General features: G+C 47.2%; 1 pseudogene; it reads left to right on the top strand.

Moving 5' to 3' along the window:
- The first annotated feature begins 52 nt into the window (after positions 1 to 52).
- On the top strand, positions 53 to 24,393 carry LOC144125169 (uncharacterized; annotated as a pseudogene).
- Positions 24,394 to 24,671: the final 278 nt, after the last annotated feature.

Below are 24,671 nucleotides of genomic sequence, written 5' to 3' on the forward strand. Positions count from 1 at the left end.
TAATGAAAGCTTTCAGATGCGGGAGCTACCACGGTGTGCCATGCAAGAAGCAATGAACACCGAGGATAAAAAGGACCCCAGGGAGGTTACGCCTCCGCCACGGGCAAAAGCCCCGAAGGTCGAGCAGCAGTCGGCCTACCTCATGCAGAATGTCACCATTCCGAAAAACGCCATTCCCAGAAAGTCAAGGAAAAGGCATACAAGAGGCCTTTGCTCACGGCGACCGACAGCGAATCAACCCAGGGTAGTCGGGTCCAGGCATAATGGCCACACACGCTTAGGGACATAGAGAATGACTAGGAATTTGGTAATGGAACTGCCATGGTTTCAAGAGGAAGCAGTGCAATCTTATAATACTATTACATGCAGATGGTTCTCATCAAGCCTGATGTCGTAGCGCTGTAGGAAAATGGCTGCTTTCCTAGTCTAGTGGGGTGCGCGCTGCGTTTAAAAGAGAGAGGGGAAAGCGGCAGCTCTGGTAGCCAAAACGGTGACAGCGATCCAGCACCCAGCATTCAACTCGGACATCGAGCATGTCCTAACCGAGATCATACCGCACAAGAAAACTCATCATCAGCCTGACTACACCCTGTGTAGGGCAAAGGCCTCTCCCATGTCTCTTCAATTAACCCTGTGCTTTGCCAGCTGCGACCACTCTATCCCCGCAAACTTATTAATCTCACCCACCCACCTAACTTTCAGCTGCCCCCTGCTATGCTTGCCTTTACGTGGAATTCACTTCGTTACTCTTAGGACCAGAGGTTATCTTGCATTCCATTACATGCACTGTCCAGGCCCCTTTTTTCCTCTTGATTTCGACTAGGACATCATTCCCCTGCATTTTCTCTCTCACCCTTTCAACCCGATTCCAGTCTCTTCACATTACACCTATTATTTTTCTTTCCATGCTCGCTGCAAGGTAAATGCCGGTAAGATACATATGTTGTATACTTTCCTACAAAGTAAGGGTAACAGGAGAGTGTTAAGGTGAGCATATTCACCCTGAATGTGTTGTGCTCACCCAGGCATAGCAACGCGCAATTCGAGCTACTGATCAAAGATTCAAGAAAAATAGCCAAGGACAACGGCCTGGGCGTGTTAGGAGACTTCAACGCACAACACAAGAGCTTAATAGATGTAGGGGAAACCACCAAGGACCAAAGGCAAGCAGCTACACAAGTGCGCATGGATCTTAACTGACTTCACGAAGCCGAATAGACTGGGCAACAGTGTTAGGCGGGATAACTGCCCAGACCCCGCTTTTGTAAAGTACACCAAAACGTTTCATGCGAAAACATGAACGAGAGCCTTTGCAGACGCTACTTAATCCTTGCAGTATAGTTAGCCACTGCGAGGGACAGAAGAAAGTTCTGAGAAGCAGGAATAACTGATCGGAATGTTTTAGAGCGGATTGCGAGAAGGAACCGATTCAGGCCAAGGCGTGGAGCAAGGAAATCCGCCAGGTGTACGAAAGAACCACAAAGACCGTGAAAAGGGCGGACACGTTCCCTGAAATTGATAAAGATCTCCAGTTATGAAAAGCTTGTAGGAATATGACTAAGAGGTGGAGGAGACAAAAAGGCAACAGGAAGCTTAAAGTAAAGATCGCCGCGGTCATGACTGAGGCAGAGCAGTATGTGCAGGAGCTCTTTAAACGAAACTGGGGGTGACTCGGCTATTCACTCAAGGGAACGCTAGGGGCGGCTAAGACATGGGCGTGCTGAGGAATCTCAACAACTCGATCAAGTCTAAAGTGGAAAATCGAAAGACGCCTCACCGAATCACCCACAACTACTTGGGTGGATGGAGGAGGAGTTGCTAGACAAGATCCGAAAACGGCACATGGGGTTTTTGGACATCTCTGGCTGCACGGAAGCCGAGGCATCGAAAATGAGAAACTCTGCTGTCCCACCCCGAAAGATGAGTTGTACGTGGCGATCAGAATGCTTCCAAGGACACCGGCGGGAGCAGACAAGATCGGCAATGCCATTATAACAAATAATGTTGCTAAGCCCATTCCCTTGGCTATGGTTTTGCTAGATAGAAGGTAGGGACATATGTTAGGTTGGGGCAACCTAAAAAGATTGAAAAATAATAAGGCCCTGCCTGCAGCATTGCCGTATAGCTGGCTTACTCTAATTTGAAGATAAAAGAGGCCCAAGGGCAATGGTAATTTTACCCCCAGTAGGCGGGGAAAAAGGAAAACAATGGGGGGCACAGCCAGCGGGGGTTCAGCCCGGGGATTCTGCCCTGATCTCCCCTGGGATGTAGCGGAAACAATGGATGAAATGAATGGGTTAAATGGTTTTCGGGAAAGGGGTTGTGGGAAGTAGGTTGGGAGTGAGGGCAGCGAGTTTCTGCTTTGATCCTTCCTTATATCGACTCCATTACTAGCCTGTCTGGATAGAACAGGGAGGGCTTCAAGACTGCCCAATTGTGCGGCCCCGCTCACTGGATGCCCGACCACCCACCGAACGCAAAGGACTCCGACCGCCGGAGACACAACCTAACTCGAGGTCAGCTACCTGGGACTCCTCCACGACTTTCAGGGTTTGTTTCCAAACTGCCAGCTACAAACCGTTGAGTGCCTTTCGCATTTTTACAGACCCCGGAAGTATGTGTGGTGTGATCCGGCCAATAGTGGCTTAGGTCGTCAGCCTTTTGGTCCTCGGCACCATGAGCTAACACCTCCGGGGGGCTGGGCTGACCGGGCCACACAAACCAATGTGGCTTAGTGTGAGATGACCCGGGCCTACTCTACCGGTACTCCTCAACATTGATGGTTTTCGCACTGGTCGTACTACGCCCCCCCACCTCAGCGCCCCGCAATGACCACGATGGCCCGCAGTCAGCCTTGAAGCCGCTTCCCCGAGGCTACTGTGAACTCCCGCACAGACCTAGTTTCCCCGTAACCAGAAACAGGCGCGTCAGTCGCAAGACGTGCACGCCCCTGCGCGGAGGAAAATAGCATGTATTTGAAAACCTTTGAACTTTGTACAAACCTTTCGTGCCGGATTTCGTGGCTCCAGCCTGGGTGTGTTGCCAGGCCTGCCTCCGCTCAGGCATCAGACCACACGAGTGCGACTGGCCCTCACAGGCGCTTGGGAGATGCTGCCACTCCCATCGGGTTTCGGATGGACTCCGGCCCACCCATCCCCACTGCTGCCATTGCAGTGGAAAGAAGCCTAGTAGCCGGAACTAACTGTGGCCCGTATCCAGTGCCGGGGGGGAGGCACGAACAGGCTGCGCAGTCGGTTTTCCCCCAGTAGATAGGGACATAAGTTAGGTTTGGGCATCCTAAAAAGATTGAAAATAAGCCAGTAGGCATACCGATAATCCATTCATGCCTGTCACTAATTAGATGACGAAACATTTGAGTATTTTTTGCATTAGGAGCGATACAAAGGGGAAAAGCAGGTGGTGACGATCAGGTCACAGTAGATCTATTGATGGATGGAGGGGAGAATGTGCTTGAAAAACTAGCCAGCGTGTATACACAATGCCTTATGACCACGAGCGAACCAGAAGCTTGGAAGAATGCTAACATTACCTTCATTCATAGGAAGGGAGACGTCAAGGACATGAAAATTTAGAACTATCAGCTTACTATCCGTTGCCTACAAGGTATTGACTAAGGTAATCGCTAATAGAGTCAGGGCAACCTTAAACTTTAATCAACCAAATAATCACGCAGGTTTTTGTAAAGAATATTCCACAATAGATGATATTCACACCGTCAATCAGGTGATAGAGAAATGCGCAGAATATAGCCAACTCCTGTATATAGGCTTTATTGATTACGAGAAAGCATCTCACTCTGTGGAATCATTGCAGGCATTGCAGAATCAGGGTGTAGAAGAGCCTTATGTGAAACTACTGGAAGATATCTATAGCAACTGCACAGCTACCTTAGTAACTTAATAAGGAAAGGCGTCGGGCAGGGAGACACGATCTCGCCAATGGTATTCATCGCGTGTTTACAGGAGGTAATCCGAGGCCTTAATTGGGAACAGTTCGAAATAAAAGTTAATGGAGAATACCTAAATAATCTGCGATTCGCTGATGACACTGCCTTGCTGAGTCACTAAGGAAGTGAACTGCAAATAATAATGAGTTAGACTGGCAGAGCAGAACGCTGGGTATTAAAATTAACATGTAGAAAACCAAAGTAATGTCCTAGCAAGGGAACAGCAGTTCAGAATTGGCAGCGAGGGGCAGGAAGTGGTAAAGGAATACGTCTACTTTGGGCAGGTAGTAATAGCTGATCCCGATCATGAGAGGGAAATAACTAGAAGGGTAAGAGTGGGGTGGAGCATATGGCAGGTTCTCTCAGATCATGAATGGCAGTTTACCAATACCCCTCAAGAAAAAAAGTGTACAGCAGTTGTATCTTACCGGTACTCAGCTACGGGGTAGAAATGTAGGGGCTAAGGAAAGGGTTCAGGTTAAGGACAACGCAGCGAGCCACGGAAAAAATGATAGGTATAATGTTAAGAGACCGGAAGCGAGCAGAGTGGGTGAGGTAACAAACGCGGGTTAATGACCAATGTTATGATCAGGTTTCAAAACTGTGTGGAGGATAATGGCCTCATGCCACAAACAATGCTTGGTATCTGGCCCAAGCTATCGACATGAGACGTCCTTCTTCCCCTGAGTGAAGAAGTTCTTAGCAATGTGCCAACGTGCTCAAGGGGGCATTTGACAATGTTAGCCATGAAGCCATACTATCGGGTCTGAACAACCTACATCGCGGACGAAAGATTCACGATTATGTCAAGGCCTTCCTTACGGACAGGACCGCGACTATAAGGATGGGGGACATGAGGTCGGACAAGGTCAAAATGCCTAACGAGGGTACACCTCAAGGATCTGCAATCCCGCCCCTTCTCTTCAACATCGCTATGGTTAGTTTGGCAGAGAAGTTAACGCCATAGACAGCATTCGGTACGCAATGTATGCTGACAATGATTTGGATGATGGAGGGCTCGCTCACTCTTAGCGGGGAGAGGCTTGAAGTGGCCGCCGACTGCGTCGACTGCTGCACAAGGGCAAGGGGACTGTTGTTTTTGCCCGAAAATCCTGTTATACTCACGAGTGTATAGGCCCAGATACGGCGGTAAAGCTGAGTTCGCGGTTATGCTAGCCAGGGCCCGCATACCAGAAGTGGAAGTACTAAGAGTCTTGGGAATGTGGATCCAGTCCAATCAGAGGGCAGACCACACGATCAGTGTGCTGTTCGGATCTACGGCCCAGATAACACATGAATACATGAGTGATGTATAGAAGAAACGGGATGAAGGAGGAAGGCATGCTCAAGTTAGTGAGGCCACTAGTGGTCAGCAGAGCTACCTGCAGTCTTCCCTATGAACACACCAGCCACAAGGAAAGAGGGCAAAACTAGAAGCAATCCTCAGGAAGGCGTAAAATTAGGATGGCACTATAGGGCTGCCAATAAGAACGGCAACCACTAAGCTTATGGCCCTCTGCTTAACAAACACATACGAAAAGTACAGGGAAGCACAGCTTGTCTATTAGAAGATGAGGCTGCAGGAAACTACAAAGGGACAAGCTCTCCTCCGGAGACTGGGCCATCGCGACAACACACAGGGGATTGAACGGACGGTAGACATACCGGACGTGATCTGTTCTACGTTTACAGTAGTGCTAATCTTCAAGACCATGCATCCCTTCGTTCATCAAGCAAGGCATAGAGCCAGGACAGAAGCCTTAACCAAGATCCACCAGGACAGAAAGAACACCATCTAAACAGAAGCAGCAAACGAAAGAGATGTGGTGGTGATGCTGATTGAGTTCCAGCTGTAGGCGAAGGTCGGTGCATCACTATGGAAGTGCACCGTGTCCGACTCTGAGAAGACCACTGTTGCTCTCGTGGTTGCTAAGTGCAACAGGTCCGAGCATTCGCTAGTAATTCTGACGAATTCACAAGATGCTTGCCGGGGCCTCACCAACGACAGGATTGGCAAAAAACGGCCGGCATCTTGAAGCCCGGTGTGCAAAAGCGATAAAACCACCGCATGCTTTGGGCTTCGGGGCACAACGGCAACGTCTGGAATTTCCTGGTCGATCTGAAAGCTCGAGGTTGTGCTAACCAAGTGAGGTCAGAGGCCAACAAGACAGAGGTGGACAGCCGCACCTACACAGACATTTTGGCACATTTCTGGGCCCCAGAAGCCAGTATCTCCCGCCCCACAAGATGCTAATCGGAGACCAGTCAGTGTCATAGCGGAAAAATAAATTCATTTCATGTCTCTCTCTATACAACAAGCTACATCCGACCATACACAGGGACACAAGTGCCTGGTACAGACAGAAACCCACACTTTACCACACTGCATGGGCCTGTCAGAAAATGGATGCAGTACCCATATTCCACAATGTCATGTGACAGAGAAGTGGGAGGCTCCACTCCCCAGCTGGGAATCGGAAGGCCAGCTTTGGCGTGTTTAACGGGACAGCTGGGCAGCAAAGGCTGCATGAGTCCTGGAGTGAGGGCCCAACCACGAGAGCTCTGGAAGACCCTTTAGAGTATATAAAATGTTCTCCCACTGTCTAATATTTCATTAGGCAACAGATTCCAATCATTTATCTTGCTGGGAAAAAATGAGGATATAAATGTATTAATCTGGCAGTTATACTTTGATTTTATGGCATTGTTACTTCTGCGTGAAACAAAATGAGGCTTCTTTATCACTGTAGATATCATGCAAGTTTTAATCTCAATGTGTTGCTTCGGTGTGACAACATTTTCCACCCAAGTGCTTCTTGAAATCGAGTTGCACTGAGTTGGTCATAGCAGGTTCAATTTGTCTTCCAGGGTGGTTCCTGTTACTGGGCATACTGGCTTCGACAATATGAGGCACATTTAATTGGTTTTTGAAATCAGTGCACATTACTTAGTGTGTGATTGTGGTTGTCATGCAGCATCCTTCAATTTGTTGCAGAAGCGTGCATTCAGCCTATTATTGGAATGCCATCAAAACCCTCGTCAAAGAGTGACACAACAGGATGTCCCTGTGGAAAATTCTCAAAGAATTGTAATTGTCTGATAGTCGTCTGTATCAGTTGCTTAAGCATTGTGCTTTTCTAACAAAATGATCAGTTTTATTGGATTTGCTATCAGAAAATTGGTCTGTATCTGCAGATTGGTTTTATATATGATATCCATTGGTTTAATATTCATCACACTGTTATGTCTTCTGTATAGTATGAAATATACTCTAACATTTTGAGCGTTTGGATTAATAGATATTGGTTGTCTGCACAGCTTGCACAGCCCACCCGAAAATCTCTGACTGAAGCTGCAGTGGATGAGTCTGTTGAATGGCGATTTCTTAAAATGGAAGAGTCACACGGCATTCCTTCTTCGCACCGGACAAGAATTACCCCACTGTGCAGCGTGGAGAAGGAACTGTACAATGGCAGATCCAAGCAAACATAGCGCCAGTGCCGCTTTTAGGTGCGAGCGAATGAGTGCTCTTTGATGGACAAGCCCGCTATCAGGAGGCCTTGTTATTTTCCCGGAGAAGCCTGTCCCCGGGCGGGGCATTCCCCACGAATATGCTGGCCGTAATGATGCCTGGCTTGACGTGGACCGCGCCCTTGCGCTCCGAGTTTGCTGCGGGCGCCCGGACAGCGGGTGCTTCGCCGTCCTGGTACTGCAGCAGGGAAGACTTGCAGGGCAGCTGCCGGTACTAGAGGTGGAAGCACGTGCCGCCGGCATAGCCGTCGGTCACGAACAGGATCCCGATATCGGGAGAGGGGCCGTTTGCGAACGGGAACTTTCCTGCACCGGGTAAGGCACAAGACGCGTCGGCCTACGCGCTCAGACATGACTGCCCATAGTCACGCTGTTGATCATTCATGAGACTTTGGGTATGTACGGTTTAAAGCTTTTCCGAGAACAATGACTGTGTCGTGTTTACCTTATTGTGCAATGGCGCTAAAGTCCCCGTTACCCACAAAATCCGGCGTCGGCATTTTTGGCATTGTGAGCGAAAAATATGGTGGTGTAGGGTGGCCACCCGCCGGAGAAGACACATAGGTCACAAGACCTCGTGGAGGCATCACAACCTGCCCTCTGGATGGTGAGCAAACTGATCACAATGGCAGGTGGCTGTGTATAGAAAAGTGCATGTCACCTGGCTGTGAGACGAGCACCAACAATGACACGGACTACACAAGCACAGGTTGGCACTGTATGAAATGAGCTGTTCACTGGGACGACCTCGTCCGCAGAGATAATGAGGTGGTGGCGTTGACAGCAGCAAGCGAACTTGGTGGCAGTCGAGATTACAATGCCCGCCCCTCTCGGCTGTGATGTTCCAGAAAATGGGCCTATGCCAGAGCGAAGAATCCCGAACATCGTAGAAGGCATCGCACGTGATCACGGTCATTCTAGAGCGATCTGGTCACGTCTCGCGGGCAAAGTGATTAAGGCCTATGGCGATAAAAAACACATTAAAAAACAAACATATCAAGGCTCCGTGTCAACATAGTTCCTTCGAGTCGGATTCACAATGGTATATGCATATATATATATATTATTAATTATTGTCAACAAAATGCCTGTTGTGCACAGGCCTTCTGATGTCGTGCAGCAAACACAAAGAGGCAGTGCCGGCACAATTCGCTTACTATTACTGTGACCTGAATTCAGCCGCTCTCCCTTAAAACGTCGACGGCGTTTTCTCTAAAAATGTGTCCACCAACGCCTTGGCCGTGGTTGTCCACACCACTATTACGGGGACAGCGAGTCTTGAGATGGCAAAGGCTTTTGGGGTGCCATGAGCATGGTACACGTACCTTTGTTCTGTCGAGACTCACAAGCAGAGGTGGGCATGCTCACGAGGGCGAGCCCTCATGAGGGTGTCCTCAGCCTCGCCTCATGAGGAATTTACTCGGTGAGGTGAGGGAGGAAAGACATGGTGAGGTGAGGGCGAGGGAGGGCAAGATGCACAGTCTGAGGGCAAGGTTGGTGGCCGCAACCCCACTCCGGGCTAATGTTTTCTGTCTGTGAAGCCCCATATGAATTCCCTTTTTAAAGCGATAGTTAGTATGAAAAAGGTTCCCGGGGAACACGTAGTTTCTGCAGTCTGGAGCTGCACGAGGCGAACACAAAAGCCGGAGAACCGCACACCTTCTCCATCGTCGCGATGTGCTACACCGCTGACAATGCTATACCGAAAAAAGCGCTCTTCCAACTAAAAAACCCTCTTTAAAAAAACTGCGTAAAGTCTTAGGTAAAACACCCTGTACAGTGTGCTGACAAGAAGGCACTGGCCACGCCGTGTGGGTGGCCACCGGTCCATTGGGAGCCTTTGCACCGCAGTCAACATTTTCACCATCAGCCCTGAGTCTGTGATATGATCAGAGTGTAGAGTAAAACATGTAGAAATTATACCTAGTAAGGCTGTTGAATGCCCAAGTCCCGAGCCTTGTTTCTCAGAACGAAGTCAGATTTCAGTTCAGTGATGTTTCAAAGAACTGGCTGCAGCGCAAAAAATGCTTCTACGAAATTTCACTGTCAAATTAAAGCCTGTTGGCGGAGTTAGTGCGGAATTCTTTCATTCGCAGTGAGCAGTTCAATAGTCTTATCTTTTATCTATTTGCTATTTTTGCTGAAATAGCGGTATAGGAAAGAGGTGCCAGAACTTCTGGTTGGCAAGGCCAACCACTGTACTCTTACCATGGAATTAAAGGAGCAGCTTAACCACCTTGGTCTTTAATCATTGCCCACTCCGCTTTGCGTTGTACAATGTGCTAAAAAGGAAAAAAAGGTTGTACTGCTCTCCAAACAACAGGAACATCTCTTGGTTTATTTTTGTCCCTGGTGGGAGGTGTGACCACGTAATCATGCGCCTGATTTTATGAACCAAATTTCTTGCAGGCATGACAGGGAATTGATACTCAGCGTTTGGGTAATGCGTAGACGTGCAAGCACGAAAATCACGGGCAGTTAACCACAAATTATCGTGTGCTAGCACCATTAGCCCAGGTTTTGCATGGTTTATCTTGACTTCCTATGCTTTGATTGATATATCATATGATGTAAGTCTGTGTGATATTGCATCATTTTAGACTTATACTTCAGTAGAATTGGTCATTCTCTACATTCACAGACATCTGGGAGTAATGACTCCGCTCCTGGCGCAGAGGTGCAGCGGTTAAACTATGCAACACTGCTCTGCAATGGCAGGTTCTGCCATCGGTGGGGCTTGTGAGACTCATGTTGTTCCTAAGGTACCTCTAGCGACCAATCATTAATTGAACTGCCACGTTGGGCTGTTTGCTCACAATCCAGAGGGCGCTTGTGATGACATCACAATGTCACACAACCAAAGTAGCCCACGTGCCAAAAGCAGACTACAGAAAGAGACAGCCGCTTTTCGGCGGAGCGGAAGCGCTAGGGCACTAAAATGGGAACCACAGGAATCGTTCACTCGAGACTCGGGGTGTGATTACCGTTATTCAGCCTAAATGCTACAGTGACCATTTTGATTTTTAGGTGGTCGGCATAATGTCTTATTTTAAGCATTAGCATAAGAACCTCACTGCAGTGGAAAGCCAGCCTCGTACCGGGGGAAGACACTACAGAAAGAAAAACCTTCATAGCTAGGGGAGTGGGATCCGGACTCACGGCGGAGTGAACAGATCAGTTCCGCTGGCCGCTACTTTAGACCACCAGCCATCGCCACAGATTGTTTTTAAGCATGGCATTTATTACACTGAAAATATATTCGCTTTACATTATTTATTACACTGAAAATATATTCTCTTTACTTTAACTAAATTACTTACGAAGATATTAGGGAACGCCACGAAACATATTGAAAAAATACAGAGCACCAGACTGGAGGTAAGGCTGAGCACATAGAGGGAGTGCCACCGCAGTTTAAAGTCGGTTGGTTTATACACTTCACTGAGACGAACAATCAATTGGGAGAAATCTTAACATCCTGCCTTTTCGAACTGCCAAGCTCTCGAGCTGTGCTTGCGATGTCATCGTCTTCATCATGTACCTGCGTTCACGCGTCTTAAACTGCTAGTCCTCTATAGTTTGAAAGCGTGGTCTTCATCACCTTCCATCCGTGCGAGTGGAAGCGTCATCCGACGAGCATGCAGTAAACCGCACGAAATGGCGGGACATTAGAAGCAGTGAAATTCAGAAAACCCAATGCTATTGCAACATCATCCGGTAATGGTAATTAGGTGCCCTATAAACCTTCCTTGTTCTGAGTTTATTCTATGCTTAGCACTTATTGTAATAGTCGTGGTAAATGCTACATTGTTTTCGGAGTATTTGTGGCGTATATTAGTTTTTGTACACAGACAAAACAACACGCTGAATCATTTTAGCAGTGCATATACATAGCAATGAAATGTTATAAGTGCAGAGCACATGTATGCACGCAGTGTGTGCCAGAAGTATAGGCAGACTGAGATCTTGTGGCTCAACTTGTAACAGCCACGGTTTTGTTTAACTTATTAGCTAAAACAACACACACATCAAAATATATAAGCCTCTAGCCTCTCGTTCAATAGTGCCTTGCGGGCTTGTCTTGTGTGTTTATTACTCAGTAATAGTAATAGAAGTTGCCAACTACAAAAAATAACTTGAGTTTTAAAAAGACTGTTATTGAGGGTGAGAGAGGGCCGACCATGTGAAGGCGAGGGCGAGTGTGGCCATGCATTCAAAAGCGAGAGTGAGAGAGGGAAAGTAAAAATGAGGGCATTTGCCCACCTCTGCTCTCAAGACGTAGCCCTCACGTGGACTGCCCTGGTCCGAGCGAAACAACAAAACTTTCTCCATTTCCAGCTTGTAGAAAGGGAACTTTTCTGCATACAAATGTGTACCCGTCGCTATTCGTTGGCTTCCAAGTCAGAATTTTTACCGGCAATCCATTCGTTTTTGCAGTGACAAATAAACGTGTGAACATGAGTAGTGGTGACCTGTGAGAAATAAATATGAAAGAGGTCAATTGTCCTTGAAGCCAAGCAATATTTATGGAACCTCAGTCTTCAAGGTCGTGCTAATGTTAATTAGAGAAGAAAAGTAGGCGGATAACCATTTAGTCAAATTTGTGCATAAAGCAACCCTGAACCACTTTCCACCGGTGTGACTCGAACCCATGGCCTTCGCATGTCGCAACAGCATTCGACCAATTGAGATGCTACAGCGAGTGTTTTGGTTTCCACTTTCGAATGTGTTTTGTATATTTTTTCCAATGCGTGAATATTGTAGAACCTCCCAAGCGAAATGAAGGTCGTGAGTTCGAATCCCTCCAGCAACATGTGGTTGTCTTTTTGTCTACCTTGTGCAAAAATTACAGCTGAATGATTATGGAACTAATTTTCAACTATTATTGATACCATCATGAAAAGCAATATTCCTCTATGCTTTTCTTTGGCTTCACTGACTGCTGGCCTTTTCAGTACATGCATAGCAACATGCAGCAGTCAAGTGTGACGTCGATGCCATCACTTTTTGTATCAATCAAGCAATCAAGTATGGAATGATAAATAAAATGTTTTGTGTATTTTGTCGAGCAAAGTCCTGGGACAGGCATACAGCCATTCCATACTGATTCATTACTAGAAATAACCATTCAGTACAATCGTCATGGCGATGTGTCTCTCAACCAGTGTATCTCCGCAGCCGTACTTCCGCGTCGCATCGTGCAAAACGGCGTTTTATATCCAGTCACACGTGATTTGGCCACCTTGGTGTAGTACTTGGCCACAACCTTCTATGAGCAAAAGTAACGAAAGAGGAAATAAAGAAAGCCTTAGGAGTAATGCAAAGGAGAAGAGCATCTGGGGAGGATCTTGTAACAGCAGATCTGTTGAACATGGAGGGGAGATCGTGCTAGCGAAACTAGCCACCCTGTATATGCAATGCCTTATGACCTCGATCGTACCAGAAGCTTGGAAGAATGCAAACATTATCATAATTCATATGAAAGGAAAGACCAAGGACTTAAAAAATTATACACCGATCAGCTTACTATCCGTTGCATACGAGCTCTTACTAAGGTAATCGCTAAAGTCAGGGCAACTTTAGACTTCATTCAACCAAATGATCAGGTAGGATTTCGTAAAGAATATTCCACAATAGATCATATTCATACTATCAATGAGATGATAGAGAAATGCGCAGAATAATACCAACCCCTATATATAGCCTTTATTGATTATGAGAAAGCATTTGACTCAGTGGAAACCTCAACAGTCATACAGGCATTGCGTAATCAGGGTATATATGAGCCTAATGTCAAAATACTGGAAGATATATATAGGAACTGTACAGCTACTATAGTTCTCCATAAAGGCAGCAATAAAATTCCGATAAGGAAGGGCGTCAGCCAAGGAGACACGATCTCGCCAATGCTATTCGCCGCCTGTCTACAGGAGGTATTCCGAGGCCTGAAATGGGAACAGTTGGGGATAAGAGTTAATGGAGAATACCTAAATAATATGCGATTCGCTGATGACATTGCCTTGCTGCGTGACTCAGGAGGTGAATTACAAATCATGGTCAATGAGTTATAAAGGCAGAGCAGAACGCTGGGTCTAAAAATTAACACGCAGAAAACCGAAGTAATGTTCTACAGTCTAGCAAAGAAACAGCAGTTCACAATTGGCAGCGAGGGGCTGGAAGTGGTAAAGTACGTCTACTTAGCACAGGTGGTGACAGCTGATCTGGATCATGAGAGGGAAATAACTAGAAGGATAGGAATGGAGTGCAGTGCATATGGCAGGTTCTCTCAGATCATGAATGTCAGTTTACCAATATCCCTCAAGAGAAAAGTGTACAACAGCTGTATCTTACCGGTAGGTACTCACCTACGGGGCACAAACGTGGAGGCTAACGAAAAGGGTTCGCCTTAAGTTAAGGACAACGCCGCAAGCCATGGAAAAAAAATGATAGGTGTAACGTTAAGACACCGGAAGTGGAACAGTGGGTGAGGGAACAATTGCGGGTTAATGACATCCTAGTCTAAATCAAGAAGAAGAAATGGGCTTCGGCAGGGCATTTAACGCAAATGCAATATAACCGCCAGTCCTTAAGGGTAACGGAGTGGATTCCAAGAGAAAGTAAGCGTAGCAGGGGGTGGCAGAAGGATAGGCGGGCGAATGAGATTCAGAAGTTTGCAGGCGAAGGGTGGATGCATCTGGCAAAAGACAGGGTTAATTGGAGAGTTATGGGAGAGGCCTTTGCCCTGCAGTGAGTGTAGTCATGCTGATGGTGATAACACGGGAATTTAAAAAGCCTTTTAAATGATGGTCTGCGAAATAAATGACGAATCGACTGCTTGTCAGCAAGCAGTTTTCAAGGTGCACTAAAGAGGAATGAGAACTCGTCTTTTTGCTGCGGAACTCTCTCTACACGTTTTGGGCATTCTTAGAAACTTCGAAATATTGCCCTAATTAAATTGGATTAAATGTCCTGGCGCCCGAGTTTGTTGAACTCAATGTGGTAGGTAGGCGGAGTCAACCAACGCGTGGAGTGCCTTTCAGCCAGTCCAGTGGCGGCTTCGCATTCACGCGGTTTCTGCGTTATATTTCTCTTTGCCACGCCAATGCCGATGCTCGGCGGACGTCTACGTCGGTGGCCCGTAGCTGACCCTGGTCGCATTACAGCGACACTATACGTCACTTTTCCTACCGACCAATACCCGTCTCGGTCTTCACTCCGCCAGCGCAGCCGCTCAGCGAGACTGCTCAGGGTAGTGTGGCTGCTGATTATGATATTTGCTGCTTGTTTAGCAAACAGTCCAGTGTATTCGCTAAATGAATGCTTCCAGACAATTGTAGAGGGTTCAGTATTTGCTGCACAATTATGTAACTCCCCAGGAATGCGCCCATGACGACGACTGCATCCCGGCGCTGCTTTTTGTTTACATATATGCATCTGTATACAGGCAGCAATTGCGCGTCAGTTCGCCATGGACTGCAAGCTGCGTTCTACTCAGGTTAAACAAGCTCTTCTCTTTTGTGCTGTGCGATAACTTTTTGCAAGAATCGCCGAAGAATGCGAGCGCCAGCCTGGCGAACGCTACATGGCCAGGTTCATGACACGTACTGCACAAGACCGGTGTTTCTGACTCTCTGTAACTGCTGTTTTGCTTGTATTCGGTACTTGAATTTAAATTGGTTTGTCTAGAGGTATGCTCGACACCCATTTGCGATAAACAAAAATGGCTTAATTTGTTGCCCTCAAGTGACGCCGCCGACTGCTAGCTGCCGCTGTGGACGCCTGCGGCATTGGTCGACAGACTGGGTCATACCGCCTAGCAGCGGCGCTTCTCGCTCGATGTATTTGCGCCCTAAGATGTGAGCAACCCTCGATTTCAGGTCACTGTTGTCACAAACTACACTCGATGATCATTTGAAGTCTCTAAAACTTGCGAACTCGCTCTCCACAATCGCAGACACCGCACATACGAACCCGGCGGACTCGCCAGGCCTATTTGTACTGCAGGTGAGCGCAAGGGTGAACATATGAAATGTAGTTGCTTATTCGTATTACGCAGAAGGTAGTATAAACAAGAGCAACTATAGTTGTCGTCTCGTCGAGTCGACGCGAAGGTTTAGCTCGGCCGCCGGCTGGTGCGTCAGCAATGGCATATATGCCGATCAGCACATCGACCGCTGAGTCGCCGACGTAGCGCCTCGCTGATGCCGGGCGTCGCCGTTCATAGTACGTCACGTTACTGTGCTATGATGTCACTACTATTCCCTGATATCATTCCACAGTTCTACGTCACCAACTGTAGCCCTAGTGATGATTTCTGTAACTACACAGCCAAAGCTAAGCAGGAAAGGAGAGGGACGGAGCTTTGTTCCATTATCATGGGGTGTGAGTGGCCTGTCTGCGCCTTGGCCGGTTTGCCCCACCTCCCCCTTCATCCCACTGCACCCCTGGCCCGAACAAACGACAACCCGACAAACACAGTTCGTGGACAAAGGCGCACTTCCTTCCCTTTCCTGCCTAGCCTTGGCTGCATAGCCACAAAAAGCTGTCCGCGAGTATAGTCATTCCCGGCGAAGTAATAAGCAAAGCTTGGCGGCTACTTGTGAAAGGGCAGGCAATATTATTCTTCTATCATTTCGTTAAAAAGATAAATGTGGACGTTGGAAAACATTCAAGCAATTGATTGGTTTAGGGGGGTTTAACGTTCCAAAGCGACTCAGGCTATGAGAGACGCCGTAGTGAAGGGCTCCGGAAATTTCGACCACCTGGGTTCTTTAACGTGCACTGACATCGCACAGCACATGGGCCTCTAGAATTTCGCCTCCATCGAAACTCGACCGCAGCGGCCGGGATCGAACCCACGTCTTTCGGGGCAGCAGCCGAGCGCCGTAACCACTCAGCCATAGCGACGGCCCAGTCAAGCAACTGAATACTAGGTTTACTAGGTATATTTACAGCAACAAGACGCATGCACACATCTTCAAAGATATCCGATGATAGCTAGTATATGCAGCTAATTGAAAAATGCAACGTTTCTGCCGAACCCCAGATATGACAAATTTCAGGCGCTTACCCCCAGGGTGCGACGAGCAATCAGCGCCAGCTCATTCGCGAAAGTATTTCGAATATCTCAAATAGATGAGTTATAAGGAGTTGGGGTTTTTATTTAGGCTGTTTGTTGCAGGCCCTTAGTCCAAAAATGTTTATAAATGATGAGAAATATTTACTGAACTGCATCGTCCGAGATAGACTTTGAGTGGTAAGGCCGTTCTTCATCTTGCCACAGTGAAAATACATAGGTAAAAAAATTACGAAGAGAACATACATAATGGGTTGGGCTGCAGTTTAGGAAATGAAATTGAGAAATATTTACTGAACTGCATCGTCTGAGATAGACTGAGTGGTGAGGCTGTTCTTATTCTTGCCACAGTGAAAATACATAGGTAAAAAATTACAAATAGAACGTAGATAATGGGTTGGGCTGCAGTCTAGGAAATCAATTAAATTTCATAATGCAAAAGCCAATAAATATAGCACCACAAAGCTCTTGTCTGGAGTAGTAAATTGATAGGAAGCTTGTTTCCTTTGCCCAAGGCAATCCAGAGAAAAATTTCCTAAGGCAGAGGCTGTATTTCTACAATCATGAACAGGAATGGGGAGACTTGAAGCCTGTGCACACTCACCGAGTTGTGGGAGAATGGCTGCAGCATTGGCTGTGCTGCTGTGATAACTTGAAAGGTGTTCGATGAAAGGGCGTGAAATGAGATTTCAAACAATAGCAAAATGGCGGCGGTTGGATAGACATTTCAGAATTGTGATTGCATTAAGTGGAAGATCATTTTGAAGCTTGTGCTTCGTTTTTCAGCTGTGTGACTGCCAAAATCTTTTTATTTTTTTATTATTTCAAGAATTAGTATTTTGCAGAGGCAGCGTTTGAAATATAATAAATACCATAAACTTTTTTGAATGATCAGCCATTTTATGATTTTTAAAAAGGCATGAATGATTTTTCCCTGGCTAGAAATACATTCTCATATTCACTGCAGTACCAAATTTCACTGATGTGGTGCGAGGGGGAGGCATTACACAACACTGGGCTCCAGCCACTGGTCAGGCGAAGTCATGCAGGGACAGCAAGAGCAGCCCTGTCATCTCCCAAAAGAGTGCCACCGTCCCATGAGTCAGCGGACAGCCAGCCCTCCAGCTGTTGGAGGAGGCCTCAAACTCTTACTTTCCTTGTGGGCCTCTGGCGGGGCAGTAGATAAACCCACAAAAGAATAACAATATGCTCTTTATACAGTGCAGCTCAGCTGCTTCAGGTATAGACCGCAAATGCCACATCTAGCAACATCTTATTTTTCATTCTTATTTTTATTAAACAAATCATTAATAATAATAATTTATACATTCCAGCACACCTCACATTAACTATCCAGCACCTTAAATACCTTGCGGAGCAACTATCTAAAACTCTTTCTGGTAGATGGGGATTTTATCGATCTTATCTTCCTCACAAATGGCACCAAGTGGTCAGTTTGAGAACGATGCAAGTCCGCGGCATAACTTGGTCGTAAAAAACTCCAGCTCAGCCCTAATTTGGAGCTGTTGGCCTCACTCTCGCATGGGCAAATGACACAACAGGCCATCGGAGTTCCTTTCAAAGAGTGCAGATATAGTGCCTGCTATGAAGACGAGGAATTGGTTTCTATTCAAGAAAGCGCCTGTCCTTCAGTACGAACCATACAGATTTATTGTGGCATGAATCAGTATTAGTTGCACCCCGCAAATCTATCTAATCTTACATATGGCACCGAGCAGCCAGTTTGGAAACGACGCATGTCAATCTCATAACCTGGTCATTGACGACTCCTCCTGTCATGCCCTAATTTAGAGCGGTTGGCCCCCCTTCGCGAGGGCAAATAACACAACTCTCCTTCGGAGTTCCTTTGAAAGAGTGCAGATATATTGTCTGCTTTGAAGACTTACAAAACTATTTTGACTCTTTAAGATGCGTATTCTTGTTCGAGTGATTTTTTTAAGCTCACAAACAGTTTGGTCCTTATTTCTCGAATAGCAGGCACATGTTACAAACCAGAGGAAGCATGAATAAAAGTGCCTTCCATCTAGGGAATTACTTTTGCTTCTGTACGAGCCATACCAGAATCAATGTTGCAGAAATCTGTATTAGCCGCACTGTGCAGAATTCTCTTCCTTACATGTGGCACCAAGGAGTCATTTTGAAATTCTACGCAAGTCCATTGCATGTCCTGGTCATTGACTCCTCTTGCCGAGCCCTAATTTGGAGCTGTCGGCCTCCCCCTAGCTTGGGCAAATAACACAAATCTCTTTCGGAGTTTCTTTGAAAGATTTGCAGATATAATGCCTGTTATGAAGAGTGCCAAACGTATTTTGACTCACTAAGACATATATTCTTGTTCGACTGGGTTTTTAAGCTCACAAACAGTTCGTTCTTCTAATTCCTCGAATAGCAGGCATATGTTCCAAACCAGTGGTAGCATGTATAAAAGGGCCTTTCACGTTATTCCACTTTATAAAATTGTTGATTGGAATTTCTTTGTGCAAGAGCTGAACAAATTCTATTCAGTCCGTGTTCGCGCTTTCTTCAACATGGAAGGAAATTCTTAATGAATCCGATCCATCGACGGGAGTGACGGAACTAACCAAAATCTCTTGTCATTTTCGAATGCTTCGCCCCTTTGCACCGATGTGATTTGAGAAAGACACCGCGGCGGCTGATTGTTACAGTGTGTCTGCATTTTATGCTTTTTTAGATTGTTTATATTGGTTACAGTCATAACTATCCAAAAGCAAGAATAAAGTTTCTCTGAGGCTAAAACCTTTTCTGCCGCTGCATATGTACCATAACTCGGACTCAAACTGGAAAGTGCTAACACATTATATACTATCCACCTGCATGCTTATTGCTACCAACAGCCACCAATGTGCACATGAACACAGTGCCACAAAGCCATAATCACCAGACAGATGATGGCAGATAAGCATTACCGGTAAAAAGTATATCCTGTACTATAACTTTACGCTATATTTTGATTAACACAAGCATCAAAAATAATCCTGTGTTTTTATTTCACCAAGGAAATGCCTCGCTAATAAAAATTCAGAGATTAAACTTATAATTGTGAAATGCAATAGTGCCACATTCAAGACTGACAAAGTGTTGTGACAATTTGCACTCCTCTTACCTGTGGTAGACAACACCCTGCCCATGAACTTCTCTCAGTCATCACTGGGTTCAATTCAGTTTTTGATGCCTGTAGTCACTTTCGCTGTGCACTTGCACGGTGGCCAGTAGACTTTACCATTTTGAAAACCATTGTGAAGGGACCACAGCTACTTCATCAGAGTGTAGAAAGTGTTCCTTTGAAAAGATCTAGAAAGTTAAAAGTTAATATAATTAGGAAAGAGCTTATGTCTCCACATTTTTCTTTTTGTACAAGGAAATGCATACAAAAAAAGGTTTTTAATTTACAAAAGGATAGCAGCCAACACTCCAGAAATTTCCCTGATGACAATTGTTTGGTGAGGCAACATGAAGATTCCCTGCCAGGACTATAAAGGAGCAATTAAGCATGCACTGAAATTAAATGGCAGTTTGAACGGAGCCATGATCAAAATAATAAACTGCACCTCATAAAGTCAAACATAAAAGAATGGAAAGATTGTTACCAAAAAAACAGATTTTATGAAGTCATACATTCAAGATTACGAATCGGACACACACACTTGACACACAATTATTTACTGAAGGGGACAGAACCACCATAATGCGAGCTCTGCAGCTAGCTGCCCGCTTTCAGTCATTCACATCCTGTTAACCTGCCCATTGTAAGAAACGCATCGTCGTACTCATTTCGCAAACCTTTACGAAATCACGTACCATTCCATCCATCTCTTCTGCCAGGTGATGAACCTATGTGCTACATCGGAATGAAGTCACGCCAGCTTACGGCAGAAGTTATCGCCGCTGTGATCCTCCTCACACTTACGGTAACAGTTACCGCCTCGCACTTCTCAGACCAATCCGCACACCGCCTATATTAACACGCATCAAAGCAATAAACGTCTTGGTCCAGCCACCGCTGTGTATGGTGCGGATTCTTCAGTGGTGGCGAGGATGGGATGACAACAAGCTGCCCTTTTAGTACACCGCAGCCTTCGCCACCACGGGAGGATATGCCAGCCCGCCGCAGTTTGACGAGACGAGTGACAAGTGGCCAGCATACCAAGTTCGACTGCAGGCTTTCTTTGAAGGCAATAGAATCACTGAAGACGAGAAGCGGGCCCTTTGGTTGCAGCGCAGGCGACCCACACCATGGATTTTCTTAGTGGTCGATGCACGCCTAACAAGGTGAACGAACTCTATTACGCCCAAGTATTAGCTTTGTTGCAGCAGCACTTTTCACCGCACCTAAACGAAATAGCACAGTCTTAGAAGATCTTTACATGTGGCCAGATGCCACGCGCACTTGTCAAAGATGTCATGGCTGCCATTCGTCACATAGCGGACACATGCAAGTTTGGCACAACGTTGGATCGATTGCTGCGAGATCGCATCGTTTGTGGGCTGCAAAGTGCAGGAGTGCGTCGACAGTTGCTTGTGAAGCCGCAGCTGATGAGGAGTGAAGCAGAAGAAATCGTGCTGTCAGCCGGAATGGCAGAAGTGAGCACACAGCAGATAAGGAGCCATGCCGCTGAAGGAAACGTACATGCGATGGGAGGACAGGCGTATTGCCCAAGAAACCGGCCACGGATTATTTCGTGCAACTGCTGCGGAGCGAAAGGGCATGAATCGGATTATTGCCGGTTCCGTTCGACTACATGCTTCAAGTGGCAACAGCGGGGCCATATCGCCTGAGGCCTGTTGAGAGAGTTCATCGAAGGGCCACTAGGGCTATCGCGTAGGTAAATACCCTATCGTCTCAGGAGGCGAGCACATCTGTGGGCATGGATGGTATATTTGCATTAGAAGCAGTGGTCAGTCATGTCAGCCGCGTCGGCATCACGCAACCCATTGTACGCACATTGAATTGCGGTGGCATTGCAGTGGACATGCAGGTCGATACCGGGTCACCAGTGTCGCTCATCACATGGCCCACCTATGAGCAAAACAAGACAGTGTGCCCCAAGCTGCGTGATTCACTATTGAAACTGACTTGCTTTTTGGGAAGGCTTCCCTTTCAGGGAAAACTCAAGCTCAATCTTTCGTGCGGAATCCGGTCGATGAGCGGATCCCTGACAGTCCTCAATTGCTCCGGCCTAAACCTGTGCGGACGCGACCTGCTCCAGGCGTTTAATATGCTGGAGGCGCCAGTAATGAACGCGAACACAACAGGTGAGCGCAGGCCTTTCGTTGGGACGGACGATGTTAACGTGCACTGTTTGGTAACAGAATTCGCTGACGTGTTTGCGTTAGGCCTAGGTCTCATCAAGGGTCCGCCGGTACACTTTGAGATGCGGGACAACGTGGTACCGAAATTCTGGAAAGCACGCGAAGTTCCGTACGACTTTCGTCTAAAGGTAGACGCTCAACTTGAGTGCCTTTTGGCCGCGGGCATTATTGTCCCTGTGCATTCTAAGTGGGCCGCACCGGTGGTGCTGGTAGTAAAGCGTAATGGCCACAATCGCTTCTGGTGATTTTAAACTCGCGGTGAACAAAGCTTGTCACACTGAGCAATATCCGCTGCCCCGGGTAGAAGATATCCTGGCTATGTTGAACGGTGGTAAGGTTTTCACCACGATAGATTTGCGGGAGGCTTACAATCAGCTACCGTTAGACGAGGAAGCCATGCTACTTACGACCATAAACACGCATAAGGGACTGTTTAGATTCACTCGCCTGCCATTTGGAGTGGCTTCCGCGCTGGCAGTGTTCCAACACCACATGAAGACCAGTTTGCAAGGACTTTCTGAGGTTCAGGTCTACTTAGACGACGTGATCATCGCAGAGAAACAATGACTGCACCACACTGCACGAAGTGTTGCAGCAGTTTTAGGAAAATGATGTGCACTTGAATGCAGACAAGTGCAAGTTCTGCCGAGCACAGGTGGATTTCCTGGGACATCAAATTAGTGCTCAGGGACGGCAACCAATATCGGAAAAAGTGGAGGCCATTCTTCGGATGCAGGTGCCGCAGAACCTCGCAGAATTGAGGTCGTATCTGGGCATGGTAACATTCTACCACAAGTTTCTTCTCAAAGCATCTACAGCCAAGGCCCCCCTGTATCAACTGCTCCGTAAGGAAGCTAAGTGGGAGTGGGGTCCCAGTCAACAACAGGCATTCAGCAAGGTGAAGGATCTCCTCAAGTCCGCTGATTTCCTGGCACATTTTTACCCACTCATGCCTCTTGTCCTGGAATGCGATGCCTCCCCGGAAGAGATTGGAGCAGTGCTTTCTCACGATGTCGGGGATGGGGTGTGTCGGCCCATAGGCTTTTGTTGTCGGGTACTGACGGAAGCCGAGCGAAATTATTCACTGCAGGAGCGCGAAGCTCGGGCTGTAGTGTTTGAGGTCTCAAAATTCTGACCGTACCTATTCGGTAACCATTCACGCTGTTGATGACTGACCATAAGCTGCTTGTGGGACTTTTTCATCCAGATCGGGCTGTACCAGTAATGGCCGCCACCCGAATACAGCAATAGGCCCTGCTGCTGAGTGCATACGACTACGTTATCAAATAGCAGCTGGGAAAGGACAATGTTCCAGCAGATGCTCTCAGCCGACTCCCGATGTCCGCAACTGCTCAGCCAGAGACCATGGAAGAAACTGGGGACGGCGAGCATGTATTGCTCACGGAAAACCTCAAAGATGGTGTTATTGCCGCGAAGCAACTGCCCGCTCTCACCTTGCATGATGATGACTTGGCAAAGGTACAAAAATTGGTGCGGGCAGGAATAGCCAAGAAACTTGGGGCCCAAGGACCTGCATTTGCGACCATACTTCAAATGGAATGCTGAAATAACATGAATCATGTCGCATGGGCTTCTATATTGGAGCCATCGTGTAATCGTGCCTAATTGCACAAAGGCGGGAATGTTACACCTGCTGCATGATTCCCATGAAGGTATTTTCTCAATGAAGCAGCTAGGCCGCTCCCTGCTGTGGTATCCCGGGATTGATAACGGAATTGAGAAGATAGTGTGTCCCAGTTGCGTACTGGCAGCACTTGTGCCCCCCAAGAAATCCCCGGTCGCATGGCCAGACATGGGCGAGCATTGGTCTAGGCTGCATATTGACTTAGCGGGGCCGATCGATGGACACATGCTACTGATCGTTGTTGATTCACATATTAAATGGATCGAAGCAGTACCCCTGAAAGGTATCACAACCCACGCCACTATAGAAGCTGTGCACACCTTGTTCGGCACGTTCGGATTGCCCCGGATGCCGGTTTCTTATTATGGCCCGCAATTTACAAGTGCTGAATTTCAGAAGTTTATGAAGCTGAATAAAATAACACATCTCCAAACAGCACCGTGTCATCCGCAGTCCAACGAGCTCGCGGAACGTGCCGTGAAAACTTAGTTTTTGAAGAATGTTCATGGGTCTTTGAAAACACGCTTGGCAAGGATTCTGCACAGGTACCGAAGGACGCCGCAGGCCGGGGGCAGTACCCCAGCGAAAATCCGGATGGGCTACGAGCTCCGTTCCAGACTGGACAACGCAGTGGCACCAGCGGGGCCTCTCGCTCAGCAGTCTCCAGTTGACCGCCCCATTCCTGGTGAGTTGCGGCCGGGGCAACCTGTCTGGGTAAAGAACTTCAGGCGAGGCGAGCCATGGATCCCAGCCCAAATCATGTCATCGGACGGTACTCGCATGGTGAATGCCGATGGTCCAGAGGGGGATAACATTCGCTGACACGCCGACCTGATCAAGCCATGTGTGGCGGAGCATGACCTGGACAACGGAGCCTGTCACCTTGAGCACCAAGATGGAATCGCCAGCCCCCAAGTAGTTGGGAAACCAGCGCAGGGGCGAGGAATACGCAAGGCTGCCCCAAGCACCCCAACGCCAGCACTGTGCTGGTTGGGCCAGACATGAAAACCCCAAGACCGCTATGTACCGTAGGGTGAACGACACTACATCGGAATGACATCACGCCAACTTACAGCAACAGTTATCGCCATTATCCTCCT

Source organism: Amblyomma americanum, chromosome 1, assembly GCF_052857255.1.
Source record: "Amblyomma americanum isolate KBUSLIRL-KWMA chromosome 1, ASM5285725v1, whole genome shotgun sequence".
NCBI lineage: Eukaryota > Metazoa > Arthropoda > Arachnida > Ixodida > Ixodidae > Amblyomma > Amblyomma americanum.